Source organism: Halyomorpha halys, unplaced genomic scaffold (genome assembly GCF_000696795.3).
Source record: "Halyomorpha halys isolate HHAL.00 unplaced genomic scaffold, Hhal_1.1 Scaffold224.1, whole genome shotgun sequence".
In the NCBI taxonomy this organism is placed as follows: Eukaryota; Metazoa; Arthropoda; class Insecta; order Hemiptera; family Pentatomidae; genus Halyomorpha; species Halyomorpha halys.
Window position 1 is genome coordinate 20,004 of NW_027111010.1, and position 7,832 is coordinate 27,835.

Genomic DNA, 7,832 nt, shown 5'->3' on the forward strand with positions numbered 1-7,832 from the left:
GACGTGCCCCACGGTTTTATTTTAGTCTAGTCTATGCATATGTTTATAATTCCCACGACTGTATCTATTTTATTATTTTTTGGTTTTTAGTACATTTATCTTAAACATTGCAATGTATGTTTAACATAAAACCGTTTAACTTAAAAAGTTTTTTTACCTATTTTTTTTTGGTTTTTAGTACATTTATCTTAAACATTGCAATGTATGTTTAACATAAAACCGTTTAACTTAAAAAGTTTTTTTACCTATTTTTATTATACCTCATTCTTCAGAACCCATGGCTCCTCAATCCATGGATGGCCAGAAAAGGAATAGATACTGCGGTATTATATATGTGTATCATACGATAGTATCCTCCATATTTTTATTCCTAACAACAAAAATAGTAACATATTTAGTAATAACATGTTTTAATTAAATGGTACTGTACATCTGTTACGAGTACACGATTCTTCAGTTCCATTATATTTTTTCCTAGAAATATTTCTGAAAACTCAAATAGTGATAGAAATGACAATAATTATTTTATAGATCTACTTGTTGATTTAAGGACTAATATATTGTTATCTGAGGAAAAGTCTAGGAAGAAAACTGGCGTTGCATTGTGATTCGTCATATGACCAACATTAGAAATCAGAAAATCAACCTTTTCCAAATTTCCTTGTACTTCAGAAAGTAATAGATTCAGTTAATCATCAGCGAATCAATTTTTATTATGAATTGAATCAGTTTTGCTTACCCTCCACCTGTTCATTTCTGATGTGCGGAGGGATTTCTCCAACTGGAAAATAGGGTAGATTCTTACCACTAGAGGGCAAAGAAGGTTGAGTTTTCATTCGGTGGGGTAGAGATAGCTATTAGTCGATTTATACGACAAAAAAGCGACTAGAGCTTTATTCCAATCTTTAATCATGACCAAATTAGTACTCTATTAAAAAAAAAATCCAAATACATTTTTAGGCATTGATTTTTTACTATTCCATAATCCATTTATAACAAAAAATATCACACAGCACACCTCAAAATCGTATTCTGCAAACAAAAATCTGGAGTGCACAATAATTTACAACTACTACTTTAAATAAACAAGCTAACATAGGATTCTATGTGTGTTTGCCCTTTCGATGGCTCCAATGTTCCGAAACATGGATTATGCTCACTATTTTCTCCAGTCACCCCCAAATTGTTTAAATAAACAAGCTAATTTAGGATTATATGCGTGATTGCCCCTTCGTTGGGTCCAATGTTCCGAAAGATGGATGATTGGCGCTCATTATTCTCTCCAGTTACCCTCACGTTGTTTAAATTAACAAGCTAATATAGGATTCTATGTGTGATTGCCCCTTGGTCCAATGTTCCGAAAGATGGATTATTTTTTATTTTATTTTTTTAAGAAATCATGGATAGTCTTATTTATTTATTTTAGAATCATCGCATAAACTCCTTTTTTATATTTTAAAATTGTAAGAAGTTTAACAACAAGCTGTCCTGTTTTCGTTTTTCATGTGCGCGAATCTCAATGCGGGAAAGGTCCATTCCCCTAGCACTTGCCTAGACCTACCAAGAAAATGTTTGAAAAAGAAATACTATGAAGTAATAAGAGACTGAAAAATATATAATTTTTTGAACATTATATGCCTTAAAATGCTAATAATAAGAGGCTTTTATGTTTGATTAAATTAAATGTTGTTTCAAATATGTAGATAGGTCCCGGGAGGGAGACGGACCGGTCCCGCCGGTACTTGCTGCCCCCCCACTTTCCGGGACTTTCCCCCCACTCCGCACTCCTCCCCAAAGACACTTGTTTGACCTCCCTCTCTCCCACATAGATTGGTTAGCTACGTCAATGACGTTAGTGTCTTCTATTGAAGCCAGCTGAATGGTGTCAAACAGTGGGGGCTGGTGGGTTATGCCTTGATATGGTAGGTGCAGTACACAACATTCAATGAAAAAATGATTATATTCTTTAAAGAGCAAACTAAACACTAAATTCACCGATTTGATTTCTGCCAGAAATCTCCAAATGAGTGGAAATTCACCAGACACTGTTGATAATTACCAATTAAATGAACAAATGATACAAACTCGATTATAAGGGGTATCTAATGTAAATCGGTTTAAATGCTTTTCACGGTCAAACGGATGTTCTAATCGAGTGCCAGATCAAAACGTTTCAAGTCTACTTCAATAGTTTCATGAACCTCTACTGCATTTTAGGTGACTTAGTGTTTCCAGATAACACCATTTTAGGTATTAACTACTTTTTATTCTTATTTTAAAGGGACGTAACGGCCGTGTGAATTGAGGTGTAGGTCGTAGAGCACCTGGTTCGATTCCCCCAAGAGGTAGTTGATATTTAAATCTCTGTGGTCCCGCAAAATGAATATTGACACTCCCACCTTGGTTAGTACGTAGCGAAAACTCTTAAACTCTCCCAAACTCAAAGACTCCCCTCCTCCCCCCCCCCGATACCAATACCAAAATAATCTCATTTCAAAATCAATTGCAGTCATCAGTAACCAAGAATCAAACTTCCAAATTACCCGGATTAACAATTATGTAACTTTAAGAACTTTAGCTAAGAGTAATTATAAAATAATAAAAAAAAAAAATTAACAAAATATAATAAATTAAGTATATTATGATACTTTCCCTTCATATAATTTAACGGTTTTCACAGAAACAAACATCTTTTGATAAACAAAATGTAAATATGGTAAGTCTGTGGTCAGATGCACCACTCGGGTAGAGTGGTGGGTTTTTTCATTTATTTATTTATTTTATTCAATTTTTAAAAATTTAATATGAATGTGATGTGTTATCACTATTATTTATTGCCCAAAAACGTTATGGCAGATTGCAATAAAAAAAACTATGGTCACCAAAATAAAATTGGGTCATATTCATTAGATTAGAAATCAAAAGTTGGGATTGGTGAATGTTTTATTACTTGTCTTCACGTTCATGGCTTTAATAAAATAAAATCCACAGTAGCATTATCTAAAAGTCATCTTAGTGATTTTAAATATTACTCAGATGGTATTAATACCAATTGACAAAATATGGGGCACGCTTAAAGAATATTTTGAGTATCAAGTGAGTGGGAAATGGAATAGTCCTTTAAAAAAACTTTTTTAGTTGTCCCACAGATTTGGTTTGTACAGAATTTAAACCTTAATTATAAACTTTTTTACCATTTGCTCCAAATCGGTCCAAAACATTTTTGATTAAACTCGTTAAATAAATGCAAAATGAATTGGTCTTTAATATGAATTAGGTTCTCATTCAAATAGTCTGACACCCTTAATTTATAAATTTTCCCAAAAATTCTTTGATTATGCGTATATCGGCTGAAATGAAATCCTGATGACTGAAATGAAGTACTGATTAGGAAGTCTCGCCTAATAATGATTACATTGGTTGAAGTTATTATGACAATAGCCACTGTCTTTCTACTTTGACTTGCTTATATATAAAAGGATTCATTTCAACTGAAAGTAAGGGTGGTAAGTGCAAAACGTTGTGATGCGCACACCGTACCAAATTTTTACTTTCACTTACCTATGTATGGAATATATCGTAAGGGAAAGTATTGGGATCCTGCAAATCTTCAAACTAGAGTTTTCAACAGAAATACACATTTTGAAATCTTCTCTAGTCCAAATAACCAAGTTTTGCATAATGGTGTGTGTGTGTGAACAGCCTTGCTACAAAAAGAAAAGTCAATTAAGAAACTGAAAACAAATATTAAGGCCTGGGTTGTAACAGCAATTTTTTCATTGAAATGAACCAACCGGAAGTGTCACTTTATAGAATCGATTATTCAACATGTTTTCATTTTTATCCAAAACAGCTGTAAGGATTACAATTGAATTGGGCGAATCAATGAGCAATTAAGTGCTCTTTAATATCAGGTAGGTCTTATTCCTATTGAAAAAGTTTAACAGAGCTTAAATACCGAATTTTCAAAAATTCTTCCTATAAAGTACCTTTAATTTTGTAAAAAAAAAAAAAATAAAATAAAAAAAAAATCTATTATTGTTTACAATAATAAACAATATATAAATTCAGAAGATAAGAGAATTTTATGAATGAATGAAGGAGAAAAAAGAAAAAAATATGCATACGATTCCAACGTGAAAAGCCGAAACCGGGCGCTTTCTTTCCCTATTGCATGGCGGGTTCATTATCTTAGGTTAAACTGCTGTATTCATCAAGATGTAAAATTTATATTAGTAATTATCTCCACGAAACGTCCTAAAATACAAAATAACATTTTTTATTGATAATTTTCGGTTTCCCTTGTCAACAGATTTTTTTTTTCGAAAACCACGAAAATGGCATAACTTCAACACAAGCCCACTAATTTAGATACAACTCTGGAACTTAAGTAACTTAGTGACTGAAAGTGATTTTTATTAGTAATATTGGGCCAAGTATATTTGAATAAAACAAAAAAAAATTTTTTTCAGAACACTAATTTTGTAGGTTTATTATTTGTGATGGTTTAATTAAATAAGTAAGTAAGAAGTAAAGACGTAATGTCCTTTACAAAGAGGCATCGTGCACCCTCATGTAGGAGCAATCTCAGCGAAACGTGTAAAAATTTCTTTTACCAAGAATGGTTATAAAAATAACTATTTCACAAACATTTTTTTCACAATGAGTACGAATAAAATGATGGACTGAGTTTATGTTATTTGATGATATTAAATCATTTAATAATGTAATGTGTTTGCCTAACTTGATATTATTGGGGTGCATTTAGCCTGACAGCGGTCTGGTATCGATTGGTTCTAGTACACCGTTTTATAAACTCTCTTACATATATTTACCTTTTTAAAAATAATTCTATATTTGAAGTTATTTAACGAACCGGCCAAACCCTTTTAATTAAATAACTTATTTAAGAACAACAAAGTAATTTTTAATTAAGAGAAAACTCGGGAATTGGTTGTGGATCGCCCTTAATTCATGTCTCCATATTTGAAGAAGAACTGTGATATAATTTGGAGATGATTTGATTCTAATAATTTACTCTAAGTACTAAATAAATAAAAAATTAACCATTAAAGATATATCAGGTATTAGATTAAATGGACTATTAAAAACATAGAATCATTCTAAAGAATTCATCACAATTATAATTGTTTTGAGATTATATTATGTCGACTAAAGCAATTAAGGCAGAAAATATTACTGACGCGTTTAAAAAGAAACTCCACTGATAGAGACACTAAAATTTCCTGAGAATCTTTTAGGGGTGAGGAAATGAAAAAAAAAAAACTGGTGACACTGAATAGAGCTGGGTTATGGGCATCAAATAGATCCTTTGAATGATATCATATGGTTCAGATCTAAAACTAGTATATACCCATAAGGTTAGTCAAGAAGAAAACAGAGACGCTTTAGATTACTAGAATTATTTTAAGAATTAAAGGTTTATAAATAAATAAAAAATATGAAAATATCTCCCAGAGGTTTATTCAAATCCTCGTCGCCTCGTCGAATCCTAGTTGTATTAATGCTCCTATAATAGAAATGCCCCCTATTTATCATTCAAGTCTTAATGCTAAAACAATTGTATTATTTTTAATCCTATTCAATTTTTTGTTTTCTAGCTTTAATTATATGTCCTTTGAATAATATATGGACCAATAAATGAATCAGGATAATTACGATCCAAAAGTTAATAGAGATGTATGGGCTAACCGATACTTTTTTTTCATGATCCCCTTCAAGGTCATTTCTGAAATACGGGGAGAGGGGGAGGGGGTTATCTAGAGGTGACCAACCTATGCTTACCATGGTGGGTGGTCAATTTTTTTTCATTTCGTGGTCGTCCCAAAGTCCCCATCACCCCAGGCCGGATTTGAATCGGCGCTACCCGCAGTTCCCAGGTTGCTAAGACCTTCTCCTCAACTACCTGAGCTACGGACGGCCCCAGGGCAACCCGATGCTGTCAAGATGGCACCAATCCGATGGGTTGGCCATGTAAAAAGAATGTCTGAGGATCTCCAATTACGAGAATTTACCAAGAAGGCTTCTGTTCATAAAGTGTCATAAGAAAGAAGGTCACTGAGAAGACGACGTCTAAGATGGCTTGATGTGGTGGAGGCAGACCTGCGGTGGATGGGAGTAGGAATATGGAGAAGAGGTGCGACTCATATAATGACTGGACAAAAATCGTTTCGAAATGAAAACTCCCCCCCCCCCCCTCAGTATGGTTAGAATAGGTTGGTCACCTTTAGATAACTCCCCCTCCCCCCGTATTTCAGAAATAACCAGGAAGGGGGTCATAAAAAACAAAAAAAAAAACAGAGTCTGCACATGTCTTAGGCAAGTAAAATGAGCAAGCCGAATGAATCGGCTTTATTAAGTCATGAGAAGAAGTTCACAGGCTTCTCTAATCTATCTATAGTTAATGTTAGCCTGGCCTAATGTAAAAGAAAAGAAGGGAAATGGGATATTTATTGCTTAAAAGTCATTAATACATAACTCGAAATCAAACATTATTAGGCAATTTAAAAGTGAGCTGGTCTTTGTTTTACCAAAATTAGTGCATCAAAATTGATCCCAACTGATGTCGGTTCACACAGTTTTCCTAAGCAACTTCTGTAATTCGTGATCTCGTTTGTGAAAAAAAAACTGCTGATATAAATATTAAATATTTAATGGAGATATAAAAGGGAGGTCAATAATAGCTATTAATTAGTCTATCTTTGTAATTGAACTTTAAGATACTTTTTAACTTGCTAGCTGAGAATGATAGTAGTTGTTACTACAAGTCACTCTTCTTAATATTTTGTTGCGGGTCAACTATCGTACTTTTGCAAGAAAGTGTTAACACAATCTGAGAAAAAAAGTTTAGAATTTCTTAGAACTGACGGTGATTAAGAACTAACCGGATGGTTTAAAAGGCAACACACCGCCGGACTGCATGGACAGCACCCGGTAAATATAATTCAGCTCATATAATTAAATTGCGAATAAGGCAGGCTTGTAAGATTGTAGGGTTTAGTAACGAATGTATCCCTAAAAAGTTTATTAACATTGATCCAAAGGGTAAACATTTAGAGAGGTTGACCGAAACGCAAATGGGATGATTAAGCTGATTTGGGTTTGGACGGGGGTTTTTATTTAATCATAATATCAGAAATTTATTTCGAATTTGATCGACATATGTAAATTAGATTTATCCCCTCATTGGTCGAGGTTTTATAGACGTAGGTATAAGAGGTGGGGGGGGGGGGGTATTGAGGAGAGTGTAATCTCTATTTTTGAAGTGAATCAGATTTCGATTTGTGCTACCTTACCGTCCCCAACGGGGCGGCCATGAACAGGCGTGGCCAAGTAGGCGTGTCGTGAGGGGGCGGGGCCAGTAATCTGCGGCTTACTGGGCAGGTCAGTACCCAAGGATGCTGCAGCAAGAACTAAGCACCTATCACAGGCTTCACACCAGCTCATTCACCATTGACGCCATCCTAGGCCTACCCCAGTCAGCAATCGACTATTCCACCAGCAGCTCAGGTATAATCGATAGAAGTCTATAATTGTGTAATATTTTAATTTAAAGATGAGGTGAAATCGGAAGTTGATAGGACTTAAAATTTCTTTAGTCGAAATGATACGCTATAAATTCCAACAATGCTTAGTGACATTAACTCAAACAGTCCAATGAATGGCAATGTTTGCTGATAAATCTGTCTCAAGAATAAGGAAAATATCCTTCAAAACTCCCAAGGCAACAATATGAAACAATGAATCTTACTCAATAGTTTGAAAAAATGCAGATTGTATGAAAATGTTACTCATCAACAGTGTACTTCATC